This window comes from Gastrolobium bilobum, unplaced genomic scaffold, assembly GCF_033153095.1.
Source record: "Gastrolobium bilobum isolate Gb01-03AN ecotype WA unplaced genomic scaffold, APGP_CSIRO_Gbil_v1 utg13618, whole genome shotgun sequence".
Lineage (NCBI taxonomy): Eukaryota > Viridiplantae > Streptophyta > Magnoliopsida > Fabales > Fabaceae > Gastrolobium > Gastrolobium bilobum.
In genome coordinates this window covers 1-11083 of record NW_026895249.1, presented here as the reverse complement: position 1 = coordinate 11083, position 11083 = coordinate 1, and the positions used below count along the sequence as shown (strand labels likewise).

Below are 11083 nucleotides of genomic sequence, written 5' to 3'. Positions count from 1 at the left end.
CCTCAACCAAACACCCCCTTAATGTCTCGTTGTCATTTGTTTAACTGGTTTATCCAAATAAATATATTATAAATATATATATATAAATTTATATTTTATATTTAAAATTTCATAAAATAGTTTAAATACTTAAATATACATATATGTTTGTTGCAATTAAGGGATTTGAGTTTTTAATAGCTGTGTAAAAACATAACATTTCATTATTTTTATTTTTTTATTTTTTAAATTACATGACTCATTAGTTCAATCGGTTTTTGCCAAAAAAAAATGCCCTAAGTCGAATCGGTTCTCACAAAATCTATTATATAACCCTTCAATTGCTCATTCGGGCCGGATGTATCACCAATTTAATAATTTTCGGATGAACCATACCGGTTCCAGCCGGGTTTAATGAATAGAAGTAACAAATTTATTGGGCTCACTTTGTACGTAAAACACTTTAATATTAACTAGATTAATTTTAATATGCTTATTGTGAAATCATAAGACGGAACTTAGGCTATTTATTAGATCATTAAAGTTAATTTTAATTTTATTAGCTCAAAAAGAGAAAATGAGTACCAAAAATAATAATTTCGTCAAACTTAAATTCATGTTCTGCATAGACAGCTAACTGGAAGATTGTCATCATTTTGAGTCACAATTCACAACTCAAATAATAAGGTTTGCTGTGAGAGCAATCAACAAAATAAAATAGGCAAAAATTAGGGGGAAAATCATATTAAAAATTTATTGTTATTGCTTTATTTAGTTCCTTATTAATATTTTTAAAATCAAATTACTTAATTCATTAATCTTATTTTGAAAAAAAAATGCCAACGATCACGGCGCGTGTGCATTGGATATATTGTTCCAATTTTTTTAAAGCGAAAAAGTAAACATAATAAATTTTTTGTTGTTAACAACATTAAGAAAATATGAGAAACTTTGTGAAGAGTAATGGCTTTGATAATATTCCAAGTATTTATTTAATGTCTATCATGTAATCACATGATAAGGTTACCTAAAATCTTATCATGAGAACATTGTTCTTATTGTGACTGAAAATTGATATTCTCATGTGACTTACTTGACAATAAACAAAAAAAAAGTGTTAATAGTATACAATAAAAAACAAGGGCACTTATACTTTTCCACATATTTCACACAAAACATCATCTTCATTTTTTCTTTTTCCTCTTCCACCCTACCAAGGGCTCTAAGTTCGTTTTCCCCATTCCCGTTTCTATCTGAGCATACACCTTTTGGAAAAAGAAAAAGAAAAAGGTGTTGATTGTTTTGCACTATATATATATATATATATATATGGAAAAAATTACTCTTATGCAGAAGTAATTTATCTCCAATAGACTCATCGAAAACCATGCACCTTTTTTTCTTTTTTTTCTTTGTAAATTGTAGGTCCCACCACACATGTATCTATAACATGAGAGAAGATCTCTCATGTAATATGAGATTAGATTAACCCAATATATATTAAATTTGGGAAAAAGAACTATAATTTTAAAGGATATAAGTTGTGTCATTTAAGTGATGATTTACACAAAGTATGACCGGTCATACTTTGTGTAAATATGAAAAGTTATTTTTTTTTCTCTACTCAGTCACATAGCTGACATGTCAAGTGAAAAAAACAACTTTTAAATTTACACAAAGTATAACTGGTCATACTTTGTGTAAGTCACTAAAAGGACACAAGTTGTGTCCTTTTAAATGACGCACACTAAACCCACTAAATTTTGGGCATATGGCTCGTAAGTAGACATATTCCCACATTGCTTCTTTCTTTACTTTATTACATGATTTTATATCCTAGAAATATCTTCATTTTGCAAAAATAAGTTCATCTCCTTCTCCATTCCTTTTGTTGGGAAATTTCTACAATACTCCTATTCCATTCACTTTTTCATACATCCCTCCAATAAAAATCAAACATCAAGGTTAATACAATAACATGCAAGAAAAAAAAAACTTTGTTAAATACAAGTATTTGTGAGTAGTAGTAGTACATACTACCGTAATATGGAAAGTGCACTCCTTTTGTTGATAGTTAAGATTTAGGACTTTACTTCTCTCATGTTGTAGGAGAAAAGTTATCTTATATTGTGAGATAAATTAAGAGCCTATTTGGATCCTCTTATTTTTAAGCTAGAAGCTACTTATAAGTTAAAGTTAAAAAAAAGAGCTTAAAAAAAAAGCTAAAAGCTGTTTGGAAAATACATAAAAAATTTAGCTTAAAAATTAATTAAAAGCACATATTTCAAGAAAATTATCTCTCTCTCTATCTTTATCACTCTTCATTTTAAAAAAAAGCACACAATTCAAGAAAAACAGATAAGAGCTTAAAAAAAAGCTCCTCCTAAAAACTTTTAGTTTTCAGCTTTTTTCTACATTATTAAAAAAAGAATTTTTCGTTATAAGAACTTTTTCCAAAACCTGTTTGGCCTAGCTTATGCTTATAAGAAGCTTCTAGCTTAAAAAAGAGAGGATCCAAACAGACACTAAATGGAGCCCATCAATTTTACTAAATGGAGCCCATCAATTTTTAAAAAAAGAAAAGAAAAGAAAAAGTGAGGTACGTCTTTTTATGTGAGTATAACATGAGAGATAAATCTTATGTAACGTAAGAGTATCATATCCCTAAGATTTATATCCGTTCTTCCCCCAACAACCGTAGCACTCAATCATGAAAATTATTAAGGAAAGAGAGAGCACAGATCTAAACCTAGGAGAAAAATTTAAAATCATATTATAACACCAAGTCATCTTTGACCTAAAGAATTTAGTTTTCAAACCTTGTCCTCCTTCCTCTTGTCTGTTATTTTGTTTTCCATGATCTGTCTGGAGAAATTTCTGTGTTTCGTGTTATAAAATTATACAGCTATTGTAAGGTTAGTTTTCTGTTAAAAAATTAATGCTAATATTTATAAATTCTATTTTCTGTCAGAGAACTCATGCTGTTGTTTGTAAATTCTGTTTTTGTTAGCAATTTATATTTCTGTTTACAGATTCTGATTTCTGTCAAGGAATTATGTTGCTATTAGAGTATTCTGTTTGTTGTGTGAGTAAGCAATGCTGTTTATAATCAGTTTGATCAATGTCCAGTACACTTTAAACGGGCAAGTAAAATCATCTTAAAAACATTACCAGCCAAATAGTTTAAATATGAAACAATCATAAAATTGGACCTCGTTGAATACATGCTCTTGCAAATTAATTAATAAAAAAAGAAAAACTTAAATTAATTCCTTTCGAAACTTCCTGCAGCTCAGCATTACGCTTACGCTCTTCAATGATTGGTGTTTGGTTCAACTCATCTAAGTTTTGAAGTGACTGATCCTTTTCTCTTAAAATCATATAAAGAATCTACCTTCTTCATAACTTCTGCATCTTCATCATCTTCCATGTGCTTCAAAATATTTAGTGATACTTCTAGTTGCTGAATCTCCAATTCTAGTTTTTGTTTCATATCCAGATGTTTATCAAGCTGAACGATTTTAACATGAAGTTGTTCTTTTTGCTTCTGTATAAATAGATATTCAAATAACATTAATACTAGGCTATTCGGATGTTGACAAGGACACTTTTGCTCATTAACAAAGCCTAAAGACAGGTAACACATACCTTTTGATCTTCAGCCAGTTTCAAAACATTTTCATCATTGTTCTGTTGTTCCAAAGCAGCCATCTGAAGAGAGCTACTTTCATTGCATTCTGCAAAGACAATATATGCCAACATTGTTGAGCAAAGTATTCTACAAGCTTTTTGAGCATATTATTTTAAATGATTTCAAAGACACAACAAGAACATATTATGCCAAAATTTTGGTTTACAGAGTCCTTAGGAATGATCCTTAATGAGAGTAAAAGGAGGAAAGGAAAAACAAAAAACCGCTATGAAATACTTTGGCATACAACTCTAGACTAATGACTACTATACTCTCCCCCTTCACCAAATTTCATCTCAATAAATGCATGGCATATGACCACTCAATAGAGTTCATAATTTTAATTATTAATTATCGTTAAATATTGATGCCATCCTTTCTACCAAGTCTATTCTGACATGACAAAGGGACAGGACCACTGCCTAGAACAAAATCACAGACAACGTAAACTCACAGATTACGAGCTGCCATTAAGGATTGAATCGTGAAATAGTTCCCCTTTAAAAGTAAATACACTAGCAATCCAAACACTAACTTGTTTTGGATTCATAGCCTTCAAAACTACTGAAAACAGAAACCAGATTCATCATATTCACAGCATTCTCAGAATTAATTATCCATAAATTCAATTGAAAATAGTTTTCTAACAAATCATTTCATCAAACATAATAAATAAAAGCGTAAAAATTATTAACCTTGGTTGCTCACTCCTTCCTTGAAAGCACTTAAACCTCTAAATATCAACCATATGAATAATATTACTTGAAAGACAAAAGAGAAAACTAAATAATATTGAGAACTAAATAATTTCTTAAGTTGTAAGGTAAAAAGCATTACAGTATACATAAAGAATAATGGGCTGAGTAGAGTGGGGAGATAACGTGAATTCGATCCCTGATAAACTTTTAGTTGTTTGATAAACCTTTAGTTTATCTTATTTTATAGACTAAATTAATATAAAATATCAAGTTAAATAAGTCAAAAACTAGGGTTTAATATAATAATCATGAACATTATCTGAATTCTTGTTTAATGGAATCATCTTTGCTATTTTTTAGGGATTTGTTGACAAAAGGAGTCAAAGATGAAGATTGGATAAATAGAGATCACAACTAGAAAAGATGAGATCAAGAGATGATAGAAGAAGATCAAAAACAATAAGATTGAAGATCTTATCAAGTTGTTAGAAGTGGGAGCTTAAGCCCCCATTCAGAAGTTTAAGCTCCCTAAAAACGCAAATAGCTACTGTCTCTGGGCGCTTAAGCCCCCAACTCAGGGCTTAAGCGCGCCACAAGAAGAAAAAGTTGTCGCGAGGAGCGCGCTTAAGCGCATTTCAGAGCGCTTCAGCGCGCAACGCGAATCAGAATTCACTGTCCTAGGGCGCTTAAGCGCGCTACAACAGGCTTAAGCGCCCAGACAGATCCAACTTAGGCCCATTTGAGTTTTCTACTAGGATACAAACTCTTGGCCAATAAAAGGGCCATTGGAGACCAGAAATAAATAACTTTTACATTGCTAAACAACTCTTGGGTGCTCGGAGGCTGAAGGAACGCGGAGGACATCAGATTCATGTTCGTGAGCGGCGGAGACGGATCAACGTCAAGTGTTCACTGGAGATATTGAAGATCCACCAATCACTTATGGAGTTTGGGGGAGCTTTTCTATTTTCTTTTGTTCTTGATTTTGCCATGTCCGGCTAGTTCTTTAAGTAGTTAGGGTTAGATGGATTTTAGTCGATTTATTATGCTTTGAACAATTCGTACGTTAATTTTCCTTTTTATCATGAATGAAGTTATCTGTTTTTAATGCTTTATATAGGCTTGAATCTTATATAATGATCATCGGTAAATGCATGACAATAGGGATGTTGGTGTGTGATCCATATCTGATAACTTCATCGCAAACGCTATGATTCTAGGGATTGACATAGAATTTGCGTAACCTTAAGATTCTTGAACTTAATGCTTGCATTCTTGGGGAATAACCGGGGAACTAGGGTTCTTTCAAGTTTGTAAAGGTTTTAGGGTAACAAGGGATTGAGCCCTAATAACACGCGAAAGAATTGGTTAGATTGATATTAAGGACGGTTAACGTAAAGAAGGACTTCGAATCATAATAAGGAGATTAAATGAAATCGAACCCCTAACTACGTTCTTTTACATTCTTAAATCACATCTTTAATTTCTTGTTTTTAATTCTTGCGAGTAGTTAGCTTTAATATTTAATAACTTCAATTTTACAATCCAAATCCTGTTTCCAAATACACTTTTGATTGTCCAACTTCAGTTGCGATAGTGAATTGGTGCTTGAACCGTAATCCTCGTGGGAACGATCTCTTACTTAATCATTATATTATTTGTACGATCGGTGCACTTGCCGTGAGTAGCAACAAGTTTTTGGCGCCGTTGCCGGGGATTACTATTTCAACATTAATAGTAGCTATTAATTCTTTAGATTGGACCTTATTTTCTGTTATTTAATTTTCTATTATTTAAATTCAGTTTTATTTTCTTATTTTATATAATCTATTTTTCTAGTTTATGCGAGGTACCGTTGACACCGATTCCTTGCAATTCGACCCGGAGATAGAGAAAACAGCAAAAAGAAACAGAAAACTTGCTAAAGAAAGAAGACAGCAAGAGAAAGAAGCTTCAAGCTCAACAGAACCAAGAGAAGAAGCAATGGGAGACAACAATGCACCTCCACCACCTCCGAGAATGTTGGGAGATTACATGACTCCTGCTCGAGTTCCACAGACGGCGAGTATTGTTAGACCAAACGTGGATGCTAACAACTTTGAACTCAAGCCGGCACTTTTACAATTAATTCAGAAAGACCAATTTGCCGGAGGAAGCACGGAAGACCCTTACATCCATCTGGAAAACTTCTTGCTATATTGTGATACCTTGAAGATGAATGGGGTGTCTCGGGATGCTATTTTGCTCAGATTGTTCCCCTGTTCACTTAAAGACGAAGCAAGAGGATGGTTGCAATCGTTACCTCAAGGAAGCATCACCTACTGGGACGACTTGGCAAACAAATTTTTGGACAAATTTTTCTCATCTTCGAAAATGGCAAAGCTCAAGGCGGATATCACTTCTTTTGAACAAAAAGGAAGTGAATCTCTATATGAAGCATGGGAAAGATTCAAAGGACTACTTAGGAAGTGTCCCCAACATGGCATTGAAGCTTGGGAGCAAGCGAGAACCTTCTTTCAAGGGATGACGCCGAACACAAGAACATTGGTGAATGCTGCATCAGGAGGGTCCTTAAAAACAAAAACTCCAAAGGAAGCCTTGGAATTACTAGAGTCTCTAGCCTCTCAGGAGTATGATAATGCTCCAGTACCATAGAGAAGAGCGGGGATTATGAAGCTTGATGGCTATGATGCCATCTTAGCTCAGAATGAACAGATTTTACAAATTAACAAGAAACAACAAGAACAACTAGATGCTCTCACAAAGCAATTTACCAGTTCTCAAGTCTCTTCTGTTAATAATATTCAAATAACTTGTGGTATTTGTGCAGGTGCTCACGCTACTGAAGACTGCAAGGCACCCGAAACTGCAGATGTTAATGGAATTTGGCATGATCAGAAAGTTCCATATAACCCAGGGAGGAACCAATACGGCAATAACCAGAATCAAGGGTGGAGAAATAAAAATCAACATCCAGGATTCAGTTATAGCTCGAATCATCAGCTAAATCCTCCTATGCCAGCACCACAACAACCTCCACAACAATCAGAGTGGGAGAAGGCCTTTGCACAACTATCCAAAACCACATCAGACTATGTTCAAAGTACCAATGCATTCAGGGAAGACACTTCAGCCTTTATGCAAGAAACCAGGGCCTCATTCAGGAATCAAGAAGCCTCAATCCGGAATCTAGAAACTCAGATTGGTCAATTGTCAAGGCAGTTCAACGAAAGAACCCAAGGCACCTTCCCAAGTAATACAGACGTTAATCCAAACGCACACTGCAAGGCCATTACCACTAGAAGTGGCATTGTAATTGAACCTGTGATTAAGCCTTCAGTAGAGAAAAAGAAAGCTGAGGGATCTGCCATTGAAGAAGAAAAAGAGAAGGAAGTTGACAAAGAGCCTGCTGCAGAGAAAGCTGTTCCTGAAAAGAAAGAGTTCAAATGGGAGAAAAAGAAAGCTCAAGAAAGACAAGAAAAGCCATTGGAGCTCTCACCTTATGCAAAAATTCCATATCCGCAGAGGTTCAGAGAGGAAATCAAAAAGCAGCAGTATTCGAAGTTCCTTGACATCTTCAAAAAGCTACAAATCAATATTCCATTTGCTGAAGCCTTGGAGAACATGCCGAATTACGCAAAGTTCATGAAAGATCTCTTATCGAAGAAACGTAAACTGAAAGAATGTGAAACGGTGACGTTGACGGAAGAGTGTAGTGCTATAATTCAGAAAAAGTTGCCTCCAAAACTTGAAGATCCTGGAAGTTTCAGCATTCCCATAGAAATTGGCAACATTGATGTGGGAAAGGCGTTATGTGACTTGGGAGCTAGTATTAACCTTATGCCATTATCCATCTGCAAGGCTCTGGGGATTCATGAATTAAAGCCGACCAAAGTTTCACTGCAGCTAGCAGACAGATCTACCAGAAGGCCAGATGGAGTTATTGAAGATGTCTTGGTGAAGATTGATAAGTTCATATTCCCTGCAGACTTTGTCATCTTAGACATGCAAGAGGATGCTGAGATTCCCTTACTGTTGGGAAGGCCCTTTTTAGCCACTGCAAGGGCTATGATTGATGTGGAGCAGGGTAAGCTGATGTTGCGGGTTAATGATGAAACTGTAACGATTGATGTTCTTGAATCTATGAAACATCCTTCCGACGGAGGAGATTGCTTCAAGGTTGATGTGATCAATGATGCAGTGCTAGATACAGTTGATGAAATACTCCAACCACTGATGGAATTGGAGTCATTAGAAGAAGATCTACTGCACAATACGACTGAAGCAACAGAAGGAGAACAAGAGGTTGAAAAGCTAGAAGAGAAAGTTGATGATATCATTCCAGGTGCACCAAAGGTTGAATTGAAAGAACTTCCTCCCACTTTGAAATATGCATTTCTTGGAGAAAGCAAGACATACCCGGTGATCATCAACATAAATTTATCAATCGTCGAAGAAGAAAAATTATTGAAAGTGTTGAGAGAGCACAAAACAGCTATAGGATGGTCTATTACAGACTTGAAAGGAATAAACCCATCTTTTTGCACTCATAAAATATTGATGGAGAATGAGGTGAAGCCAGTCAGACAACCACAGAGAAGATTGAATCCAACTATGAAGGAAGTTGTGAGAAAAGAAGTCGTGAAGCTCTTGGATGCTGGTATGATCTATCCAATCTCTGATAGTGCATGGGTGAGTCCGGTACAAACAGTTCCAAAGAAAGGTGGGATCACAGTGGTACGTAATGAAAACAATGAGTTGATTCCTACAAGAACTATTACCGGCTGGAGAATGTGCGTCGACTACAGGAGACTTAATGCCGCTACAAGAAAAGATCATTTCCCTCTACCATTCTTAGATCAAATGTTGGAGAGGCTAGCGGGACATTCATTTTATTGTTTCCTTGACGGCTATTCCGGATACAATCAGATAGCGGTTGCTCCAGAAGATCAAGAGAAGACAGCCTTCACCTGTCCCTACGGTGTGTTTGCCTACAGACGTATGCCCTTCGGGTTATGCAATGCACCCGCCACTTTTCAAAGGTGTATGCTATCCATATTTTCTGATATGATTGAAAATTTTATTGAAATATTTATGGATGATTTTTCTGTCTTCGGTTCATCTTTTGATGTTTGCCTCACTAACTTAGCTTGTGTTTTGCAGAGATGCCAAGAGAGTAATTTAGTACTCAACTGGGAAAAATGCCACTTTATGGTAAGAGATGGAATAGTCTTAGGCCATAAAATCTCAGAGAAGGGGATTGAAGTTGATAGAGCAAAGATCTCACTTATAGAAAAACTTCCCCCTCCCTCTAATGTGCGTGGTGTGCGTAGCTTTCTTGGACATGCAGGTTTCTATCGGCGTTTCATCAGAGATTTCTCAAAGATAGCCAAACCCCTCTGCAAATTATTGGCCAAAGAAGAAGAGTTCAACTTTGACAATGATTGTTTGATTTCTTTTAATCTTTTGAAAGAAAAATTGACTACCGCACCTATTATCACTTCACCGAATTTTGAATTACCTTTTGAATTAATGTGTGATGCTAGTGATTATGCTATAGGTGCAGTCTTAGGTCAAAGAAAAGATAAACTCTTGCATGTTATATATTATGCTAGTAAAATTCTAAATGAAGCACAATTAAATTACACTACTACCGAGAAAGAATTACTAGCTGTTATATATGCTTTTGATAAATTTAGAACCTATTTACTAGGATCTAAAGTTATTGTGTATACTGACCATGCTGCCTTGAAATACTTATTGACTAAACAGGATGCTAAGCCGAGACTACTTAGGTGGATGCTTCTACTTCAAGAATTTGAGATAGAAATCAGAGACAAGAAGGGAGTAGAGAACCGGGTAGCCGATCATCTCTCTAGACTTCAAGAGAAAGAACTTCAAGATAGTTCAGAATTGATAATCCGAGATGAGTTTCCAGATGAGCAAGTTCTCTCAGTCAACACACTGCCATGGTTTATGAATGAGCAAGCTCTTGCAGTAGACACCACACCATGGTTTGCAGACTTTGCAAATTTCAAAGCAGCTGGGACAATTCCTAAAGATTTTTCATGGCAACAACGGAAAAAGTTTCTCCGCGATGTGAAAAGATACTTGTGGGATGAACCATTCCTATTCTACACATGTTCTGATGGAGTCATTAGAAGATGCATCCCTGAAGAAGAGATGAAAGATGTTCTATGGCACTGTCACGGTTCAGACTACGGAGGCCACTTCGCGGGAGAAAGGACGGCTGCAAAAGTTCTTATGAGTGGATTCTATTGGCCCACTTTATATAAAGATGCCAGAAAATTCGTGGAATCTTGTGATCGTTGCCAAAGAACGGGGAACATATCAAAAAGACATGAAATGCCACTAAACAACATCATGGAAGTTGAAATCTTCGACGTTTGGGGCATTGACTTCATGGGGCCTTTCCCCACTTCATACGGGAATAAATATATATTGGTGGCGGTGGATACAGTGTCAGACACCGCATTGCAACACCATATCATCCACAAACCAGTGGGCAAGTGGAGATATCAAACCGGGAACTGAAGCGGATCCTTGAGAAAACAGTGGGGAGCTCCCGGAAGGATTGGGCCCGCAAGCTAGATGATGCATTATGGGCATACCGGACCGCGTTCAAAACACCGATAGGAATGTCACCGTTTCAAATGTTGTTCGGGAAGGCTTGTTACTTACCGGTGGAGATAGA

General features: G+C 35.7%; 1 non-coding gene across 1 annotated transcript; it reads right to left on the bottom strand.

Annotated features, from left to right (window-relative positions):
• Window positions 1–6747: 6747 nt before the first annotated feature.
• On the bottom strand, window positions 6748–6854 carry LOC133301977 (small nucleolar RNA R71). Its single transcript, XR_009750275.1, has one exon. It is a non-coding gene; the product is annotated as a small nucleolar RNA R71 (small nucleolar RNA).
• Between the last annotated feature and the right edge of the window lie 4229 nt (window positions 6855–11083).